Source organism: Taudactylus pleione, unplaced genomic scaffold (assembly GCF_031769625.1).
Source record: "Taudactylus pleione unplaced genomic scaffold, aTauple2 ptg000914l, whole genome shotgun sequence".
Classification (NCBI taxonomy): Eukaryota; Metazoa; Chordata; class Amphibia; order Anura; family Myobatrachidae; genus Taudactylus; species Taudactylus pleione.
In genome coordinates, this window is record NW_028285315.1 from 395,163 (window position 1) to 418,313 (window position 23,151).

Here is a 23,151-nt window from a genome sequence, read left to right on the forward strand (position 1 = left end):
GTGTTCTGATTTCACTGATTCCTTCTAAACATGTGAGATGTATTTTTTATATGCAGATATGCAAATAACCATTATAGTATCAATTTGGTCAAAGAACTGCTTTGCAACACAGATTTCCAAAATCAAACAAGTTAACAGGTAAACACTTACATTTTCCTAAAGGTTTTTTAAGAATTATGAAAATATTAGGGATGTAGGCTTTATAGCAATTTCTCATTGGACTATTGATGTTCGGATTTCAATGATTCATTTTAAACATGTGAGATATAATTTTTATATGCAGATATGTAATATCCTTTATTGTATCAATTTGGTCAAAGATTTTTTTCCAACACAGATTACCAAAATTGAACAAGTTAACAGGTAAATACTTACCTTTTCCAAAAGGATACCTTTTACTATGCACCAAAAACCTAAAAAAACTATAACTATGTGTACATCATGCACATCATTGTTTATGTTGTATTTATTTTCCTATGGGAATTACATTTAGAAATGTACATTCTTTACAACATTGTCATCCATTGAATTCATGCAGAGTTTGAAGATTTCAAATTGTGACAAAATGAAAGACTCGACCACGAAGGAACTCGAACCCTCAATCTTCTGATCTGAAGTCAGACGCCTTATCCATTAGGCCACGCGGTCATCTTTATAGAAGTTGTCGAACCTGTGGAAGGTGTGGTAAAAGTAACCTCAAGTATAACATTAAAAATTTAGAAGTTTTTTCTAGATATATGTTTTGGAAAAACTTGCATATGAATTACAAAATGAAATCCAACATATTTTAGTGATTTATGTTGAGTGAACATTACAAAGTATACCTTTCACATATCCTAGATTTTGTAAAATCCTTAACTTAGCTGAGAAATAACTTAACTTTTCTATAGGCATGCTATAAAGTTTTATAAAAAGATTAGGGATGTAGGCATTAGAGCAATTTCTCATTGAGCTATGGCTGTTCTGATTTCACTGATTCCTTCTAAACATGTGAGATGTATTTTTTATATGCAGATATGCAAATAACCATTATAGTATCAATTTGGTCAAAGAATTGCTTTGCAACACAGATTACCAAAATCAAACAAGTTAACAAGTAAACACTGACATTTTCCTAAAGGTTTTTTAAGTTTTATGAAAATATTAGGGATGTAGGCTTTATAGCAATTTCTCATTGGACTATGGATGTTTGGATTTCAATGATTCATTTTAAACATGTGAGATATAATTTTTATATGCAGATATGCAAATATCCTTTATTGTATCAATTTGGTCAACGATTTTTTTCCAACACAGATTACCAAAATTGAACAAGTTAAGAGGTAAATACTTACATTTTCCAAAAGGATACCTTTTACTATGCACCAAAAACCTAAAAAACCTATAACTATGTGTACATCATGCACATCATTGTTTATGTTGTATTTATTTTCCTATGGGAATTACATTTAGAAATGTGCATTCTTTACAACATTGTCATCCATTGAATTCATGCAGAGTTTGAAGATTTCAAATAGTGACAAAAAGAATGACTTGACCATGAAGGGACACGAACCCTCAATCTTCTGATCAGAAGTCAGACGCCTCATCCATTATGCCACGCTGTCATCTATGTCAAAATTGTCAAACCTGTGGAAGGTGTGGTAATAGTAACCTCAAGTATAACATTCAAAATTTAGAAGCTTTTTCTAGAGGTATGTTTTGGAAAAACTTGCATATGAATTACAAAATGAAATCCAACATATTTTAGTGATTTATGTTGAGTGAACATTACAAAGTATACCTTTCACATAGCCTAGATTTTGTAAAATCCTTAAGTTAGCTGAGAAATAACTTAACTTTTCTACAGGCATGCTATAAAGTTTTATAAAAAGATTAGGGATGTAGGCATTAGAGCAATTTCTCATTGAACTATGGGTGTTCTGATTTCACTGATTCCTTCTAAACATGTGAGATGTATTTTTTATATGCAGATATGCAAATAACCATTATAGTATCAATTTGGTCAAAGAACTGCTTTGCAACACAGATTACCAAAATCAAACAAGTTAACAGGTAAACACTTACATTTTCCTAAAGGTTTTTTAAGAATTATGAAAATATTAGGGATGTAGGCTTTATAGCAATTTCTCATTGGACTATGGATGTTCGGATTTCAATGATTCATTTTAAACATGTGAGATATAATTTTTATATGCAGATATGTAATATCCTTTATTGTATCAATTTGGTCAAAGATTTTTTTCCAACACAGATTACCAAAATTGAACAAGTTAACAGGTAAATACTTACCTTTTCCAAAAGGATACCTTTTACTATGCACCAAAAACCTAAAAAAACTATAACTATGTGTACATCATGCACATCATTGTTTATGTTGTATTTATTTTCCTATGGGAATTACATTTAGAAATGTACATTCTTTACAACATTGTCATTCATTGAATTCATGCAGAGTTTGAAGATTTCAAATTGTGACAAAATGAATGACTCGACCTCGAAGGGACTCGAACCCTCAATCTTCTGATCCGAAGTCAGACGCCTCATCCATTAGGCCACGCGGTCATCTTTATAGAAGTTGTCGAACCTGTGGAAGGTCTGGTAAAAGTAACCTCAAGTATAACATTCAAAATTTAGAAGTTTTTTCTAGATATATGTTTTGGAAAAACTTGCATATGAATTACAAAATGAAATCCAACATATTTTAGTGATTTATGTTGAGTGAACATTACAAAGTATACCTTTCACATAGCCTAGATTTTGTAAAATCCTTAACTTAGCTGAGAAATAACGTAACTTTTCTATAGGCATGCTATAAAGTTTTAAAAAAAGATTAGGGATGTAGGCATTAGAGCAATTTCTCATTGAGCTATGGCTGTTCTGATTTCACTGATTCCTTCTAAACATGTGAGATGTATTTTTTATATGCAGATATGCAAATAACCATTATAGTATCAATTTGGTCAAAGAATTGCTTTGCAACACAGATTACCAAAATCAAACAAGTTAACAGGTAAACACTGACATTTTCCTAAAGGTTTTTTAAGTTTTATGAAAATATTAGGGATGTAGGCTTTATAGCAATTTCTCATTGGACTATGGATGTTAGGATTTCAATGATTCATTTTAAACATGTGAGATATAATTTTCATATGCAGATATGCAAATATCCTTTATTGTATCAATTTGGTCAAAGATTTTTTTCCAACACAGATTACCAAAATTGAACAAGTTAACAGGTAAATACTTACATTTTCCAAAAGGATACCTTTTACTATGCACCAAAAACCTAAAAAACCTATAACTATGTGTACATCATGCACATCATTGTTTATGTTGTATTTATTTTCCTATGGGAATTACATTTAGAAATGTACATTCTTTACAACATTGTCATCCATTGAATTCATGCAGAGTTTGAAGATTTCAAATAGTGACAAAAAGAATGACTTGACCATGAAGGGACACGAATCCTCAATCTTCTGATCAGAAGTCAGACGCCTCATCCATTATGCCACGCTGTCATCTATGTCGAAATTGTCGAACCTGTGGAAGGTGTGGTAATAGTAACCTCAAGTATAACATTCAAAATTTAGAAGCTTTTTCTAGAGGTATGTTTTGGAAAAACTTGCATATGAATTACAAAATGAAATCCAACATATTTTAGTGATTTATGTTGAGTGAACATTACAAAGTATACCTTTCACATAGCCTAGATTTTGTAAAATCCTTAACTTAGCTGAGAAATAACTTAACTTTTCTATAGGCATGCTATAAAGTTTTATGAAAAGATTAGGGATGTAGGCATTAGAGCAATTTCTCATTGAACTATGGGTGTTCTGATTTCACTGATTCCTTCTAAACATGTGAGATGTATTTTTTATATGCAGATATGCAAATAACCATTATAGTATCAATTTGGTCAAAGAACTGCTTTGCAACACAGATTACCAAAATCAAACAAGTTAACAGGTAAACACTTACATTTTCCTAAAGGTTTTTTAAGTTTTATGAAAATATTAGGGATGTAGGCTTTATGGCAATTTCTCATTGGACTATGGATGTTCGGATTTCAATGATTCATTTTAAACATGTGAGATATAATTTTTATATGCAGATATGCAATATCCTTTATTGTATCAATTTGGTCAAAGATTTTTTTCCAACACAGATTACCAAAATTGAACAAGTTAACAGGTAAATACTTACCTTTTCCAAAAGGATACCTTTTACTATGCACCAAAAACCTAAAAAAACTATAACTATGTGTACATCATGCACATCATTGTTTATGTTGTATTTATTTTCCTATGGGAATTACATTTAGAAATGTACATTCTTTACAACATTGTCATCCATTGAATTCATGCAGACTTTGAAGATTTCAAATTGTGACAAAAAGAAAGACTCGACCTCGAAGGGACTCGAACCCTCAATCTTCTGATCCGAAGTCAGACGCCTTATCCATTAGGCCACGCAGTCATGTTTATAGAAGTTGTTGAACCTGTGGAAGGTGTGGTAATAGTAACCTCAAGTATAACATTCAAAATGTAGAAGTTTTTTCTAGATATATGTTTTGGAAAAACTTGCATATGAATTACAAAATGAAATCCAACATATTTTAGTGATTTATGTTGAGTGAACATTACAAAGTATACCTTTCACATAGCCTAGATTTTGTAAAATCCTTAACTTAGCTGAGAAATAACTTAACTTTTCTATAGGCATGCTGTAAAGTTTTATAAAAAGATTAGGGATGTAGGCATAAGAGCAATTTCTCATTGAGCTATGGCTGTTCTGATTTCACTGATTCCTTCTAAACATGTGAGATGTATTTTTTATATGCAGATATGCAAATAACCATTATAGTATCAATTTTGTCAAAGAATTGCTTTGCAACACAGATTACCAAAATCAAACAAGTTAACAGGTAAACACTGACATTTTCCTAAAGGTTTTTTAAGTTTTATGAAAATATTAGGGATGTAGGCTTTATAGCAATTTCTCATTGGACTATGGATGTTCGGATTTCAATGATTCATTTCAAACATGTGAGATATAATTTTTATATGCAGATATGCAAATATCCTTTATTGTATCAATTTGGTCAAAGATTTTTTTCCAACACAGATTACCAAAATTGAACAAGTTAACAGGTAAATACTTACATTTTCCAAAAGGATACCTTTTACTATGCACCAAAAACCTAAAAAACCTATAACTATGTGTACATCATGCACATCATTGTTTATGTTGTATTTATTTTCCTATGGGAATTACATTTAGAAATGTACATTCTTTACAACATTGTCATCCATTGAATTCATGCAGAGTTTGAAGATTTCAAATAGTGACAAAAAGAATGACTTGACCATGAAGGGACACGAATCCTCAAGCTTCTGATCAGAAGTCAGACGCCTCATCCATTATGCCACGCTGTCATCTATGTCGAAATTGTTGAACCTGTGGAAGGTGTGGTAATAGTAACCTCAAGTATAACATTCAAAATTTAGAAGCTTTTTCTAGAGGTATGTTTTGGAAAAACTTGCATATGAATTACAAAATGAAATCCAACATATTTTAGTGATTTATGTTGAGTGAACATTACAAAGTATACCTTTCACATAGCCTAGATTTTGTAAAATCCTTAACTTAGCTGAGAAATAACTTAACTTTTCTATAGGCATGCTATAAAGTTTTATGAAAAGATTAGGGATGTAGGCATTAGAGCAATTTCTCATTGAACTATGGGTGTTCTGATTTCACTGATTCCTTCTAAACATGTGAGATGTATTTTTTATATGCAGATATGCAAATAACCATTATAGTATCAATTTGGTCAAAGAACTGCTTTGCAACACAGATTACCAAAATCAAACAAGTTAACAGGTAAACACTTACATTTTCCTAAAGGTTTTTTAAGTTTTATGAAAATATTAGGGATGTAGGCTTTATGGCAATTTCTCATTGGACTATGGATGTTCGGATTTCAATGATTCATTTTAAACATGTGAGATATAATTTTTATATGCAGATATGCAATATCCTTTATTGTATCAATTTGGTCAAAGATTTTTTTCCAACACAGATTACCAAAATTGAACAAGTTAACAGGTAAATACTTACCTTTTCCAAAAGGATACCTTTTACTATGCACCAAAAACCTAAAAAAACTATAACTATGTGTACATCATGCACATCATTGTTTATGTTGTATTTATTTTCCTATGGGAATTACATTTAGAAATGTACATTCTTTACAACATTGTCATCCATTGAATTCATGCAGACTTTGAAGATTTCAAATTGTGACAAAATGAAAGACTCGACCACGAAGGGACTCGAACCCTCAATCTTCTGATCCGAAGTCAGACGCCTTATCCATTAGGCCACGCAGTCATGTTTACAGAAGTTGTTGAACCTGTGGAAGGTGTGGTAATAGTAACCTCAAGTATAACATTCAAAATTTAGAAGTTTTTTCTAGATATATGTTTTGGAAAAACTTGCATATGAATTACAAAATGAAATCCAACATATTTTAGTGATTTATGTTGAGTGAACATTACAAAGTATACCTTTCACATAGCCTAGATTTTGTAAAATCCTTAACTTAGCTGAGAAGTAACTTAACTTTTCTATAGGCATGCTGTAAAGTTTTATAAAAAGATTAGGGATGTAGGCATAAGAGCAATTTCTCATTGAGCTATGGCTGTTCTGATTTCACTGATTCCTTCTAAACATGTGAGATGTATTTTTTATATGCAGATATGCAAATAACCATTATAGTATCAATTTTGTCAAAGAATTGCTTTGCAACACAGATTACCAAAATCAAACAAGTTAACAGGTAAACACTGACATTTTCCTAAAGGTTTTTTAAGTTTTATGAAAATATTAGGGATGTAGGCTTTATAGCAATTTCTCATTGGACTATGGATGTTCGGATTTCAATGATTCATTTCAAACATGTGAGATATAATTTTTATATGCAGATATGCAATATCCTTTATTGTATCAATTTGGTCAAAGATTTTTTTCCAACACAGATTACCAAAATTGAACAAGTTAACAGGTAAATACTTACCTTTTCCAAAAGGATACCTTTTACTGTGCACCAAAAACCTAAAAAAACTATAACTATGTGTACATCATGCACATCATTGTTTATGTTGTATTTATTTTCCTATGGGAATTACATTTAGAAATGTACATTCTTTACAACATTGTCATCCATTGAATTCATGCAGAGTTTGAAGATTTCAAATTGTGACAAAATGAAAGACTCGACCACGAAGGGACTCGAACCCTCAATCTTCTGATCTGAAGTCAGATGCCTTATCCATTAGGCCACGCGGTCATCTTTATAGAAGTTGTCGAACCTGTGGAAGGTGTGGTAAAAGTAACCTCAAGTATAACATTCAAAATGTAGAAGTTTTTTCTAGATATATGTTTTGGAAAAACTTGCATATGAATTACAAAATGAAATCCAACATATTTTAGTGATTTATGTTGAGTGAACATTACAAAGTATACCTTTCACATAGCCTAGATTTTGTAAAATCCTTAACTTAGCTGAGAAATAACTTAACTTTTCTATAGGCATGCTGTAAAGTTTTATAAAAAGATTAGGGATGTAGGCATAAGAGCAATTTCTCATTGAGCTATGGCTGTTCTGATTTCACTGATTCCTTCTAAACATGTGAGATGTATTTTTTATATGCAGATATGCAAATAACCATTATAGTATCAATTTTGTCAAAGAATTGCTTTGCAACACAGATTACCAAAATCAAACAAGTTAACAGGTAAACACTGACATTTTCCTAAAGGTTTTTTAAGTTTTATGAAAATATTAGGGATGTAGGCTTTATAGCAATTTCTCATTGGACTATGGATGTTCGGATTTCAATGATTCATTTCAAACATGTGAGATATAATTTTTATATGCAGATATGCAAATATCCTTTATTGTATCAATTTGGTCAAAGATTTTTTTCCAACACAGATTACCAAAATTGAACAAGTTAACAGGTAAATACTTACATTTTCCAAAAGGATACCTTTTACTATGCACCAAAAACCTAAAAAACCTATAACTATGTGTACATCATGCACATCATTGTTTATGTTGTATTTATTTTCCTATGGGAATTACATTTAGAAATGTACATTCTTTACAACATTGTCATCCATTGAATTCATGCAGAGTTTGAAGATTTCAAATAGTGACAAAAAGAATGACTTGACCATGAAGGGACACGAATCCTCAAGCTTCTGATCAGAAGTCAGACGCCTCATCCATTATGCCACGCTGTCATCTATGTCGAAATTGTTGAACCTGTGGAAGGTGTGGTAATAGTAACCTCAAGTATAACATTCAAAATTTAGAAGCTTTTTCTAGAGGTATGTTTTGGAAAAACTTGCATATGAATTACAAAATGAAATCCAACATATTTTAGTGATTTATGTTGAGTGAACATTACAAAGTATACCTTTCACATAGCCTAGATTTTGTAAAATCCTTAACTTAGCTGAGAAATAACTTAACTTTTCTATAGGCATGCTATAAAGTTTTATGAAAAGATTAGGGATGTAGGCATTAGAGCAATTTCTCATTGAACTATGGGTGTTCTGATTTCACTGATTCCTTCTAAACATGTGAGATGTATTTTTTATATGCAGATATGCAAATAACCATTATAGTATCAATTTGGTCAAAGAACTGCTTTGCAACACAGATTACCAAAATCAAACAAGTTAACAGGTAAACACTTACATTTTCCTAAAGGTTTTTTAAGTTTTATGAAAATATTAGGGATGTAGGCTTTATGGCAATTTCTCATTGGACTATGGATGTTCGGATTTCAATGATTCATTTTAAACATGTGAGATATAATTTTTATATGCAGATATGCAATATCCTTTATTGTATCAATTTGGTCAAAGATTTTTTTCCAACACAGATTACCAAAATTGAACAAGTTAACAGGTAAATACTTACCTTTTCCAAAAGGATACCTTTTACTATGCACCAAAAACCTAAAAAAACTATAACTATGTGTACATCATGCACATCATTGTTTATGTTGTATTTATTTTCCTATGGGAATTACATTTAGAAATGTAAATTCTTTACAACATTGTCATCCATTGAATTCATGCAGACTTTGAAGATTTCAAATTGTGACAAAATGAAAGACTCGACCACGAAGGGACTCGAACCCTCAATCTTCTGATCCGAAGTCAGACGCCTTATCCATTAGGCCACGCAGTCATGTTTATAGAAGTTGTTGAACCTGTGGAAGGTGTGGTAATAGTAACCTCAAGTATAACATTCAAAATTTAGAAGTTTTTTCTAGATATATGTTTTGGAAAAACTTGCATATGAATTACAAAATGAAATCCAACATATTTTAGTGATTTATGTTGAGTGAACATTACAAAGTATACCTTTCACATAGCCTAGATTTTGTAAAATCCTTAACTTAGCTGAGAAATAACTTAACTTTTCTATAGGCATGCTGTAAAGTTTTATAAAAAGATTAGGGATGTAGGCATAAGAGCAATTTCTCATTGAGCTATGGCTGTTCTGATTTCACTGATTCCTTCTAAACATGTGAGATGTATTTTTTATATGCAGATATGCAAATAACCATTATAGTATCAATTTTGTCAAAGAATTGCTTTGCAACACAGATTACCAAAATCAAACAAGTTAACAGGTAAACACTGACATTTTCCTAAAGGTTTTTTAAGTTTTATGAAAATATTAGGGATGTAGGCTTTATAGCAATTTCTCATTGGACTATGGATGTTCGGATTTCAATGATTCATTTCAAACATGTGAGATATAATTTTTATATGCAGATATGCAATATCCTTTATTGTATCAATTTGGTCAAAGATTTTTTGCCAACACAGATTACCAAAATTGAACAAGTTAACAGGTAAATACTTACCTTTTCCAAAAGGATACCTTTTACTATGCACCAAAAACCTAAAAAAACTATAACTATGTGTACATCATGCACATCATTGTTTATGTTGTATTTATTTTCCTATGGGAATTACATTTAGAAATGTAAATTCTTTACAACATTGTCATCCATTGAATTCATGCAGACTTTGAAGATTTCAAATTGTGACAAAATGAAAGACTCGACCATGAAGGGACTCGAACCCTCAATCTTCTGATCCGTAGTCAGACGCCTTATCCATTAGGCCACGCAGTCATGTTTATAGAAGTTGTTGAACCTGTGGAAGGTGTGGTAATAGTAACCTCAAGTATAACATTCAAAATTTAGAAGTTTTTTCTAGATATATGTTTTGGAAAAACTTGCATATGAATTACAAAATGAAATCCAACATATTTTAGTGATTTATGTTGAGTGAACATTACAAAGTATACCTTTCACATAGCCTAGATTTTGTAAAATCCTTAACTTAGCTGAGAAGTAACTTAACTTTTCTATAGGCATGCTGTAAAGTTTTATAAAAAGATTAGGGATGTAGGCATAAGAGCAATTTCTCATTGAGCTATGGCTGTTCTGATTTCACTGATTCCTTCTAAACATGTGAGATGTATTTTTTATATGCAGATATGCAAATAACCATTATAGTATCAATTTTGTCAAAGAATTGCTTTGCAACACAGATTACCAAAATCAAACAAGTTAACAGGTAAACACTGACATTTTCCTAAAGGTTTTTTAAGTTTTATGAAAATATTAGGGATGTAGGCTTTATAGCAATTTCTCCTTGGACTATGGATGTTTGGATTTCAATGATTCATTTCAAACATGTGAGATATAATTTTTATATGCAGATATGCAATATCCTTTATTGTATCAATTTGGTCAAAGATTTTTTTCCAACACAGATTACCAAAATTGAACAAGTTAACAGGTAAATACTTACCTTTTCCAAAAGGATACCTTTTACTGTGCACCAAAAACCTAAAAAAACTATAACTATGTGTACATCATGCACATCATTGTTTATGTTGTATTTATTTTCCTATGGGAATTACATTTAGAAATGTACATTCTTTACAACATTGTCATCCATTGAATTCATGCAGAGTTTGAAGATTTCAAATTGTGACAAAATGAAAGACTCGACCACGAAGGGACTCGAACCCTCAATCTTCTGATCTGAAGTCAGATGCCTTATCCATTAGGCCACGCGGTCATCTTTATAGAAGTTGTCGAACCTGTGGAAGGTGTGGTAAAAGTAACCTCAAGTATAACATTCAAAATGTAGAAGTTTTTTCTAGATATATGTTTTGGAAAAACTTGCATATGAATTACAAAATGAAATCCAACATATTTTAGTGATTTATGTTGAGTGAACATTACAAAGTATACCTTTCACATAGCCTAGATTTTGTAAAATCCTTAACTTAGCTGAGAAATAACTTAACTTTTCTATAGGCATGCTATAAAGTTTTATAAAAAGATTAGGGATGTAGGCATTAGAGCAATTTCTCATTGAGCTATGGCTGTTCTGATTTCACTGATTCCTTCTAAACATGTGAGATGTATTTTTTATATGCAGATATGCAAATAACCATTATAGTATCAATTTGGTCAAAGAATTGCTTTGCAACACAGATTACAAAATCAAACAAGTTAACAGGTAAACACTGACATTTTCCTAAAGGTTTTTTAAGTTTTATGAAAATATTAGGGATGTAGGCTTTATAGCAATTTCTCATTGGACTATGGATGTTCGGATTTCAATGATTCATTTTAAACATGTGAGATATAATTTTTATATGCAGATATGCAAATATCCTTTATTGTATCAATTTGGTCAAAGATTTTTTTCCAACACAGATTACCAAAATTGAGCAAGTTAACAGGTAAATACTTACATTTTCCAAAAGGATACCTTTTACTATGCACCAAAAACCTAAAAAACCTATAACTATGTGTACATCATGCACATCATTGTTTATGTTATATTTATTTTCCTATGGGAATTACATTTAGAAATGTACATTCTTTACAACATTGTCATCCATTGAATTCATGCAGAGTTTGAAGATTTCAAATAGTGACAAAAAGAATGACTTGACCATGAAGGGACACGAATCCTCAATCTTCTGATCAGAAGTCAGACGCCTCATCCATTATGCCACGCTGTCATCTATGTCGAAATTGTCGAACCTGTGGAAGGTGTGGTAATAGTAACCTCAAGTATAACATTCAAAATTTAGAAGCTTTTTCTAGAGGTATGTTTTGGAAAAACTTGCATATGAATTACAAAATGAAATCCAACATATTTTAGTGATTTATGTTGAGTGAACATTACAAAGTATACCTTTCACATAGCCTAGATTTTGTAAAATCCTTAACTTAGCTGAGAAATAACTTAACTTTTCTATAGGCATGCTATAAAGTTTTATGAAAAGATTAGGGATGTAGGCATTAGAGCAATTTCTCATTGAACTATGGGTGTTCTGATTTCACTGATTCCTTCTAAACATGTGAGATGTATTTTTTATATGCAGATATGCAAATAACCATTATAGTATCAATTTGGTCAAAGAACTGCTTTGCAACACAGATTACCAAAATCAAACAATTTAACAGGTAAACACTTACATTTTCCTAAAGGTTTTTTAAGTTTTATGAAAATATTAGGGATGTAGGCTTTATGGCAATTTCTCATTGGACTATGGATGTTCGGATTTCAATGATTCATTTTAAACATGTGAGATATAATTTTTATATGCAGATATGCAATATCCTTTATTGTATCAATTTGGTCAAAGATTTTTTTCCAACACAGATTACCAAAATTGAACAAGTTAACAGGTAAATACTTACCTTTTCCAAAAGGATACCTTTTACTATGCACCAAAAACCTAAAAAAACTATAACTATGTGTACATCATGCACATCATTGTTTATGTTGTATTTATTTTCCTATGGGAATTACATTTAGAAATGTACATTCTTTACAACATTGTCATCCATTGAATTCATGCAGAGTTTGAAGATTTCAAATAGTGACAAAAAGAATGACTTGACCATGAAGGTACACGAATCCTCAATCTTCTGATCAGAAGTCAGACGCCTCATCCATTATGCCATGCTGTCATCTATGTCGAAATTGTCGAACCTGTGGAAGGTGTGGTAATAGTAACCTCAAGTATAACATTCAAAATTTAGAAGCTTTTTCTAGAGGTATGTTTTGGAAAAACTTGCATATGAATTACAAAAAGAAATCCAACATATTTTAGTGATTTATGTTGAGTGAACATTACAAAGTATACCTTTCACATAGCCTAGATTTTGTAAAATCCTTAACTTAGCTGAGAAATAACTTAACTTTTCTATAGGCATGCTATAAAGTTTTATGAAAAGATAAGGGTGTAGGCATTAGAGCAATTTCTCATTGAACTATGGGTGTTCTGATTTCACTGATTCCTTCTAAACATGTGAGATGTATTTTTTATATGCAGATATGCAAATAACCATTATAGTATCAATTTGGTCAAAGAACTGCTTTGCAACACAGATTACCAAAATCAAACAAGTTAACAGGTAAACACTTACATTTTCCTAAAGGTTTTTTAAGTTTTATGAAAATATTAGGGATGTAGGCTTTATGGCAATTTCTCATTGGACTATGGATGTTCGGATTTCAATGATTCATTTTAAACATGTGAGATATAATTTTTATATGCAGATATGCAATATCCTTTATTGTATCAATTTGGTCAAAGATTTTTTTCCAACACAGATTACCAAAATTGAACAAGTTAACAGGTAAATACTTACCTTTTCCAAAAGGATACCTTTTACTATGCACCAAAAACCTAAAAAAACTATAACTATGTGTACATCATGCACATCATTGTTTATGTTGTATTTATTTTCCTATGGGAATTACATTTAGAAATGTACATTCTTTACAACATTGTCATCCATTGAATTCATGCAGAGTTTGAAGATTTCAAATTGTGACAAAATGAAAGACTCGACCACGAAGGGACTCGAACCCTCAATCTTCTGATCCGAAGTCAGACGCCTTATCCATTAGGCCACGCAGTCATGTTTATAGAAGTTGTTGAACCTGTGGAAGGTGTGGTAATAGTAACCTCAAGTATAACATTCAAAATTTAGAAGTTTTTTCTAGATATATGTTTTGGAAAAACTTGCATATGAATTACAAAATGAAATCCAACATATTTTAGTGATTTATGTTGAGTGAACATTACAAAGTATACCTTTCACATAGCCTAGATTTTGTAAAATCCTTAACTTAGCTGAGAAGTAACTTAACTTTTCTATAGGCATGCTGTAAAGTTTTATAAAAAGATTAGGGATGTAGGCATAAGAGCAATTTCTCATTGAGCTATGGCTGTTCTGATTTCACTGATTCCTTCTAAACATGTGAGATGTATTTTTTATATGCAGATATGCAAATAACCATTATAGTATCAATTTTGTCAAAGAATTGCTTTGCAACACAGATTACCAAAATCAAACAAGTTAACAGGTAAACACTGACATTTTCCTAAAGGTTTTTTAAGTTTTATGAAAATATTAGGGATGTAGGCTTTATAGCAATTTCTCATTGGACTATGGATGTTCGGATTTCAATGATTCATTTCAAACATGTGAGATATAATTTTTATATGCAGATATGCAATATCCTTTATTGTATCAATTTGGTCAAAGATTTTTTTCCAACACAGATTACCAAAATTGAACAAGTTAAGAGGTAAATACTTACATTTTCCAAAACGATACCTTTTACTATGCACCAAAAACCTAAAAAACCTATAACTATGTGTACATCATGCACATAATTGTTTATGTTGTATTTATTTTCCTATGGGAATTACATTTAGAAATGTACATTCTTTACAACATTGTCATCCATTGAATTCATGCAGAGTTTGAAGATTTCAAATTGTGACAAAAAGAATGACTTGACCATGAAGGGACACAAACCCTCAATCTTCTGATCAGAAGTCAGACGCCTCATCCATTATGCCACGCTGTCATCTATGTCGAAATTGTCGAACCTGTGGAAGGTGTGGTAATAGTAACCTCAAGTATAACATTCAAAATTTAGAAGCTTTTTCTAGAGGTATGTTTTGGAAAAACTTGCATATGAATTACAAAATGAAATCCAACATATTTTAGTGATTTATGTTGAGTGAACATTACAAAGTATACCTTTCACATAGCCTAGATTTTGTAAAATCCTTAACTTAGCTGAGAAATAACTTAACTTTTCTATAGGCATGCTATAAAGTTTTATAAAAAGATTAGGGATGTAGGCATTAGAGCAATTTCTCATTGAACTATGGGTGTTCTGATTTCACTGATTCCTTCTAAACATGTGAGATGTATTTTTTATATGCAGATATGCAAATAACCATTATAGTATCAATTTGGTCAAAGAACTGCTTTGCAACACAGATTACCAAAATCAAACAAGTTAACAGGTAAACACTTACATTTTCCTAAAGGTTTTTTAAGTTTTATGAAAATATTAGGGATGTAGGCTTTATAGCAATTTCTCATTGGACTATGGATGTTCGGATTTCAATGATTCATTTTAAACATGTGAGATATAATTTTTATATGCAGATATGCAATATCCTTTATTGTATCAATTTGGTCAAAGATTTTTTTCCAACACAGATTACCAAAATTGAACAAGTTAACAGGTAAATACTTACCTTTTCCAAAAGGATACCTTTTACTATGCACCAAAAACCTAAAAAAACTATAACTATGTGTACATCATGCACATCATTGTTTATGTTGTATTTATTTTCCTATGGGAATTACATTTAGAAATGTACATTCTTTACAACATTGTCATCCATTGAATTCATGCAGAGTATGAAGATTTCAAATTGTGACAAAATGAAAGACTCGACCACGAAGGGACTCGAACCCTCAATCTTCTGATCCGAAGTCAGACGCCTTATCCATTAGGCCACGCAGTCATGTTTATAGAAGTTGTTGAACCTGTGGAAGGTGTGGTAATAGTAACCTCAAGTATAACATTCAAAATTTAGAAGTTTTTTCTAGATATATGTTTTGGAAAAACTTGCATATGAATTACAAAATGAAATCCAACATATTTTAGTGATTTATGTTGAGTGAACATTACAAAGTATACCTTTCACATAGCCTAGATTTTGTAAAATCCTTAACTTAGCTGAGAAATAACTTAACTTTTCTATAGGCATGCTATAAAGTTTTATAAAAAGATTAGGGATGTAGGCATTAGAGCAATTTCTCATTGAGCTATGGCTGTTCTGATTTCAGTGATTCCTTCTAAACATGTGAGATGTATTTTTTATATGCAGATATGCAAATAACCATTATAGTATCAATTTGGTCAAAGAATTGCTTTGCAACACAGATTACCAAAATCAAACAAGTTAACAGGTAAACACTGACATTTTCCTAAAGGTTTTTTAAGTTTTATGAAAATATTAGGGATGTAGGCTTTATAGCAATTTCTCATTGGACTATGGATGTTCGGATTTCAATGATTCATTTTAAACATGTGAGATATAGTTTTTATATGCAGATATGCAAATATCCTTTATTGTATCAATTTGGTCAAAGATTTTTTTCCAACACAGATTACCAAAATTGAACAAGTTAACAGGTAAATACTTACCTTTTCCAAAAGGATACCTTTTACTATGCACCAAAAACCTAAAAAAACTATAACTATGTGTACATCATGCACATCATTGTTTATGTTGTATTTATTTTCCTATGGGAATTACATTTAGAAATGTACATTCTTTACAACATTGTCATCCATTGAATTCATGCAGAGTTTGAAAATTTCAAATAGTGACAAAAAGAATGACTTGACCACGAAGGGACACGAACCCTCAATCTTCTGATCAGAAGTCAGACGCCTCATCCATTATGCCACGCTGTCATCTATGTCGAAATTGTCGAACCTGTGGAAGGTGTGGTAATAGTAACCTCAAGTATAACATTCAAAATTTAGAAGCTTTTTCTAGAGGTATGTTTTGGAAAAACTTGCATATGAATTACAAAATGAAATCCAACATATTTTAGTGATTTATGTTGAGTGAACATTACAAAGTATACCTTTCACATAGCCTAGATTTTGTAAAATCCTTAACTTAGCTGAGAAATAACTTAACTTTTCTATAGGCATGCTATAAAGTTTTATAAAAAGATTAGGGATGTAGGCATTAGAGCAATTTCTCATTGAACTATGGGTGTTCTGATTTCACTGATTCCTTCTAAACATGTGAGATGTATTTTTTATATGCAGATATGCAAATAACCATTATAGTATCAATTTGGTCAAAGAATTGCTTTGCAACACAGATTACCAAAATCAAACAAGTTAACAGGTAAACACTTACATTTTCCTAAAGGTTTTTTAAGTTTTATGAAAATATTAGGGATGTAGGCTTTATAGCAATTTCTCATTGGACTATGGATGTTCGGATTTCAATGATTCATTTTAAACATGTGAGATATAATTTTTATATGCAGATATGCAAATATCCTTTATTGTATCAATTTGGTCAAAGATTTTATTCCAACACAGATTACCAAAATTGAACAAGTTAACAGGTAAATACTTACATTTTCCAAAAGGATACCTTTTACTATGCACCAAAAACCTAAAAAACCTATAACTATGTGTACATCATGCACATCATTGTTTATGTTGTATTTATTTTCCTATGGGAATTACATTTAGAAATGTACATTCTTTACAACATTGTCATCCATTGAATTCATGCAGAGTTTGAAGATTTCAAATTGTGACAAAATGAAAGACTCGACCACGAAGGGACTCGAACCCTCAATCTTCTGATCCGAAGTCAGACGCCTTATCCATTAGGCCACACGGTCATCTTTATCGAAGTTGTCGAACCTGTGGAAGGTGTGGTAAAAGTAACCTCAAGTATAACATTCAAAATTTAGAAGTTTTTTCTAGATATATGTTTTGGAAAAACTTGCGTATGAATTACAAAATGAAATCCAACATATTTTAGTGATTTATGTTGAGTGAACATTACAAAGTATACCTTTCACATAGCCTAGATTTTGTAAAATCCTTAATTTAGCTGAGAAATAACTTAACTTTTCTATAGGCATGCTATAAAGTTTTATAAAAAGATTAGGGATGTAGGCATTAAAGCAATTTCTCATTGAGCTATGGCTGTTCTGATTTCACTGATTCCTTCTAAACATGTGAGATGTATTTTTTATATGCAGATATGCAAATAACCATTATAGTATCAATTTGGTCAAAGAATTGCTTTGCAACACAGATTACCAAAATCAAACAAGTTAACAGGTAAACACTGACATTTTCCTAAAGGTTTTTTAAGTTTTATGAAAATATTAGGGATGTAGGCTTTATAGCAATTTCTCATTGGACTATGGATGTTCGGATTTCAATGATTCATTTTAAACATGTGAGATATAATTTTTATATGCAGATATGCAAATATCCTTTATTGTATCAATTTGGTCAAAGATTTTTTTCCAACACAGATTACCAAAATTGAACAAGTTAAGAGGTAAATACTTACATTTTCCAAAACGATACCTTTTACTATGCACCAAAAACCTAAAAAACCTATAACTATGTGTACATCATGCACATAATTGTTTATGTTGTATTTATTTTCCTATGGGAATTACATTTAGAAATGTACATTCTTTACAACATTGTCATCCATTGAATTCATGCAGAGTTTGAAGATTTCAAATTGTGACAAAAAGAATGACTTGACCATGACGGGACACAAACCCTCAATCTTCTGATCAGAAGTCAGATGCCTCATCCATTATGCCACGCTGTCATCTATGTCGAAATTGTCGAACCTGTGGAAGGTGTGGTAATAGTAACCTCAAGTATAACATTCAAAATTTAGAAGCTTTTTCTAGAGGTATGTTTTGGAAAAACTTGCATATGAATTACAAAATGAAATCCAACATATTTTAGTGATTTATGTTGAGTGAACATTACAAAGTATACCTTTCACATAGCCTAGATTTTGTAAAATCCTTAACTTAGCTGTGAAATAACTTAACTTTTCTATAGGCATGCTATAAAGTTTTATAAAAAGATTAGGGATGTAGGCATTAGAGCAATTTCTCATTGAACTATGGGTGTTCTGATTTCACTGATTCCTTCTAAACATGTGAGATGTATTTTTTATATGCAGATATGCAAATAACCATTATAGTATCAATTTGGTCAAAGAACTGCTTTGCAACACAGATTACCAAAATCAAACAAGTTAACAGGTAAACACTGACATTTTCCTAAAGGTTTTTTAAGTTTTATGAAAATATTAGGGATGTAGGCTTTATAGCAATTTCTCATTGGACTATGGATGTTCGGATTTCAATGATTCATTTTAAACATGTGAGATATAATTTTTATATGCAGATATGCAAATATCCTTTATTGTATCAATTTGGTCAAAGATTTTTTTCCAACACAGATTACCAAAATTGAACAAGTTAACAGGTAAATACTTACATTTTCCAAAAGGATACCTTTTAATATGCACCAAAAACCTAAAAAACCTATAACTATGTGTACATCATGCACATCATTGTTTATGTTGTATTTATTTTCCTATGGGAATTACATTTAGAAATGTACATTCTTTACAACATTGTCATCCATTGAATTCATGCAGAGTTTGAAGATTTCAAATAGTGACAAAAAGAATGACTTGACCATGAAGGGACACGAATCCTCAATCTTCTGATCAGAAGTCAGACGCCTCATCCATTATGCCACGCTGTCATCTATGTCGAAATTGTCGAACCTGTGGAAGGTGTGGTAATAGTAACCTCAAGTATAACATTCAAAATTTAGAAGCTTTTTCTAGAGGTATGTTTTGGAAAAACTTGCATATGAATTACAAAATGAAATCCAACATATTTTAGTGATTTATGTTGAGTGAACATTACAAAGTATACCTTTCACATAGCCTAGATTTTGTAAAATCCTTAACTTAGCTGAGAAATAACTTAACTTTTCTATAGGCATGCTATAAAGTTTTATGAAAAGATTAGGGATGTAGGCATTAGAGCAATTTCTCATTGAACTATGGGTGTTCTGATTTCACTGATTCCTTCTAAACATGTGAGATGTATTTTTTATATGCAGATATGCAAATAACCATTATAGTATCAATTTGATCAAAGAATTGCTTTGCAACACAGATTACCAAAATCAAACAAGTTAACAGGTAAACACTGACATTTTCCTAAAGGTTTTTTAAGTTTTATGAAAATATTAGGGATGTAGGCTTTATAGCAATTTCTCATTGGACTATGGATGTTCGGATTTCAATGATTCATTTTAAACATGTGAGATATAATTTTTATATGCAGATATGCAAATATCCTTTATTGTATCAATTTGGTCAAAGATTTTATTCCAACACAGATTAACAAAATTGAACAAGTTAACAGGTAAATACTTACATTTTCCAAAAGGATACCTTTTACTATGCACCAAAAACCTAAAAAACCTATAACTATGTGTACATCATGCACATCATTGTTTATGTTGTATTTATTTTCCTATGGGAATTACATTTAGAAATGTACATTCTTTACAACATTGTCATCCATTGAATTCATGCAGAGTTTGAAGATTTCAAATTGTGACAAAATGAAAAACTCGACCACGAAGGGACTCGAACCCTCAATCTTCTGGTCCGAAGTCAGACGCCTTATCCATTAGGCCACGCGGTCATCTTTATCGAAGTTGTCGAACCTGTGGAAGGTGTGGTAAAAGTAACCTCAAGTATAACATTCAAAATTTAGAAGTTTTTTCTAGATATATGTTTTGGAAAAACTTGCGTATGAATTACAAAATGAAATCCAACATATTTTAGTGATTTATGTTGAGTGAACATTACAAAGTATACCTTTCACATAGCCTAGATTTTGTAAAATCCTTAACTTAGCTGAGAAATAACTTAACTTTTCTATAGGCATGCTATAAAGTTTTATAAAAAGATTAGGGATGTAGGCATTAGAGCAATTTCTCATTGAACTATGGGTGTTCTGATTTCACTGATTCCTTCTAAACATGTGAGATGTATTTTTTATATGCAGATATGCAAATAACCATTATAGTATCAATTTGGTCAAAGAACTGCTTTGCAACACAGATTACCAAAATCAAACAAGTTAACAGGTAAACACTTACATTTTCCTAAAGGTTTTTTAAGTTTTATGAAAATATTAGGGATGTAGGCTTTATAGCAATTTCTCATTGGACTATGGATGTTCGGATTTCAATGATTCATTTTAAACATGTGAGATATAATTTTTATATGCAGATATGCAATATCCTTTATTGTATCAATTTGGTCAAAGATTTTTTTCCAACACAGATTACCAAAATTGAACAAGTTAACAGGTAAATACTTACCTTTTCCAAAAGGATACCTTTTACTATGCACCAAAAACCTAAAAAAACTATAACTATGTGTACATCATGCACATCATTGTTTATGTTGTATTTATTTTCCTATGGGAATTACATTTAGAAATGTACATTCTTTACAACATTGTCATCCATTGAATTCATGCAGAGTTTGAAGATTTCAAATTGTGACAAAATGAAAGACTCGACCACGAAGGGACTCGAACCCTCAATCTTCTGATCCGAAGTCAGACGCCTTATCCATTAGGCCACGCGGTCATCTTTATCGAAGTTGTCGAACCTGTGGAAGGTGTGGTAAAAGTAACCTCAAGTATAACATTCAAAATTTAGAAGTTTTTTCTAGATATATGTTTTGGAAAAACTTGCGTATGAATTACAAAATGAAATCCAACATATTTTAGTGATTTATGTTGAGTGAACATTACAAAGTATACCTTTCACATAGCCTAGATTTTGTAAAATCCTTAACTTAGCTGAGAAATAACTTAACTTTTCTATAGGCATGCTATAAAGTTTTATAAAAAGATTAGGGATGTAGGCATTAAAGCAATTTCTCATTGAGCTATGGCTGTTCTGATTTCACTGATTCCTTCTAAACATGTGAGATGTATTTTTTATATGCAGATATGCAAATAACCATTATAGTATCAATTTGGTCAAAGAATTGCTTTGCAACACAGATTACCAAAATCAAACAAGTTAACAGGTAAACACTGACATTTTCCTAAAGGTTTTTTAAGTTTTATGAAAATATTAGGGATGTAGGCTTTATAGCAATTTCTCATTGGACTATGGATGTTCGGATTTCAATGATTCATTTTAAACATGTGAGATATAATTTTTATATGCAGATATGCAAATATCCTTTATTGTATCAATTTGGTCAAAGATTTTTTTCCAACACAGATTACCAAAATTGAACAAGTTAAGAGGTAAATACTTACATTTTAAAAAACGATACCTTTTACTATGCACCAAAAACCTAAAAAACCTATAACTATGTGTACATCATGCACATAATTGTTTATGTTGTATTTATTTTCCTATGGGAATTACATTTAGAAATGTACATTCTTTACAACATTGTCATCCATTGAATTCATGCAGAGTTTGAAGATTTCAAATTGTGACAAAAAGAATGACTTGACCATGAAGGGACACAAACCCTCAATCTTCTGATCAGAAGTCAGACGCCTCATCCATTATGCCACGCTGTCATCTATGTCGAAATTGTCGAACCTGTGGAAGGTGTGGTAATAGTAACCTCAAGTATAACATTCAAAATTTAGAAGCTTTTTCTAGAGGTATGTTTTGGAAAAACTTGCATATGAATTACAAAATGAAATCCAACATATTTTAGTGATTTATGTTGAGTGAACATTACAAAGTATACCTTTCACATAGCCTAGATTTTGTAAAATCCTTAACTTAGCTGTGAAATAACTTAACTTTTCTATAGGCATGCTATAAAGTTTTATAAAAAGATTAGGGATGTAGGCATTAGAGCAATTTCTCATTGAACTATGGGTGTTCTGATTTCACTGATTCCTTCTAAACATGTGAGATGTATTTTTTATATGCAGATATGCAAATAACCATTATAGTATCAATTTGGTCAAAGAACTGCTTTGCAACACAGATTACCAAAATCAAACAAGTTAACAGGTAAACACTGAC

General features: G+C 31.0%; 10 non-coding genes across 10 annotated transcripts; all 10 read right to left on the reverse strand.

The window, feature by feature from the left end:
* Positions 1 to 2,492: 2,492 nt before the first annotated feature.
* TRNAR-UCG (transfer RNA arginine (anticodon UCG)) lies at positions 2,493 to 2,565 on the reverse strand. The gene has a single exon. It is a non-coding gene; the product is annotated as a tRNA-Arg (tRNA).
* Positions 2,566 to 4,409: 1,844 nt separating this feature from the next.
* On the reverse strand, positions 4,410 to 4,482 carry TRNAR-UCG (transfer RNA arginine (anticodon UCG)). The gene has a single exon. It is a non-coding gene; the product is annotated as a tRNA-Arg (tRNA).
* Positions 4,483 to 6,326: 1,844 nt separating this feature from the next.
* Positions 6,327 to 6,399, reverse strand: TRNAR-UCG (transfer RNA arginine (anticodon UCG)). The gene has a single exon. It is a non-coding gene; the product is annotated as a tRNA-Arg (tRNA).
* Positions 6,400 to 9,201: 2,802 nt separating this feature from the next.
* Positions 9,202 to 9,274, reverse strand: TRNAR-UCG (transfer RNA arginine (anticodon UCG)). The gene has a single exon. It is a non-coding gene; the product is annotated as a tRNA-Arg (tRNA).
* An 885-nt stretch (positions 9,275 to 10,159) lies between these two features.
* On the reverse strand, positions 10,160 to 10,232 carry TRNAR-ACG (transfer RNA arginine (anticodon ACG)). Its single transcript has one exon. It is a non-coding gene; the product is annotated as a tRNA-Arg (tRNA).
* A 3,758-nt stretch (positions 10,233 to 13,990) lies between these two features.
* TRNAR-UCG (transfer RNA arginine (anticodon UCG)) lies at positions 13,991 to 14,063 on the reverse strand. The gene has a single exon. It is a non-coding gene; the product is annotated as a tRNA-Arg (tRNA).
* Positions 14,064 to 15,906: 1,843 nt separating this feature from the next.
* TRNAR-UCG (transfer RNA arginine (anticodon UCG)) lies at positions 15,907 to 15,979 on the reverse strand. The gene has a single exon. It is a non-coding gene; the product is annotated as a tRNA-Arg (tRNA).
* Positions 15,980 to 17,824: 1,845 nt separating this feature from the next.
* TRNAR-UCG (transfer RNA arginine (anticodon UCG)) lies at positions 17,825 to 17,897 on the reverse strand. Its single transcript has one exon. It is a non-coding gene; the product is annotated as a tRNA-Arg (tRNA).
* Positions 17,898 to 20,701: 2,804 nt separating this feature from the next.
* TRNAR-UCG (transfer RNA arginine (anticodon UCG)) lies at positions 20,702 to 20,774 on the reverse strand. The gene has a single exon. It is a non-coding gene; the product is annotated as a tRNA-Arg (tRNA).
* Positions 20,775 to 21,659: 885 nt separating this feature from the next.
* TRNAR-UCG (transfer RNA arginine (anticodon UCG)) lies at positions 21,660 to 21,732 on the reverse strand. The gene has a single exon. It is a non-coding gene; the product is annotated as a tRNA-Arg (tRNA).
* Between the last annotated feature and the right edge of the window lie 1,419 nt (positions 21,733 to 23,151).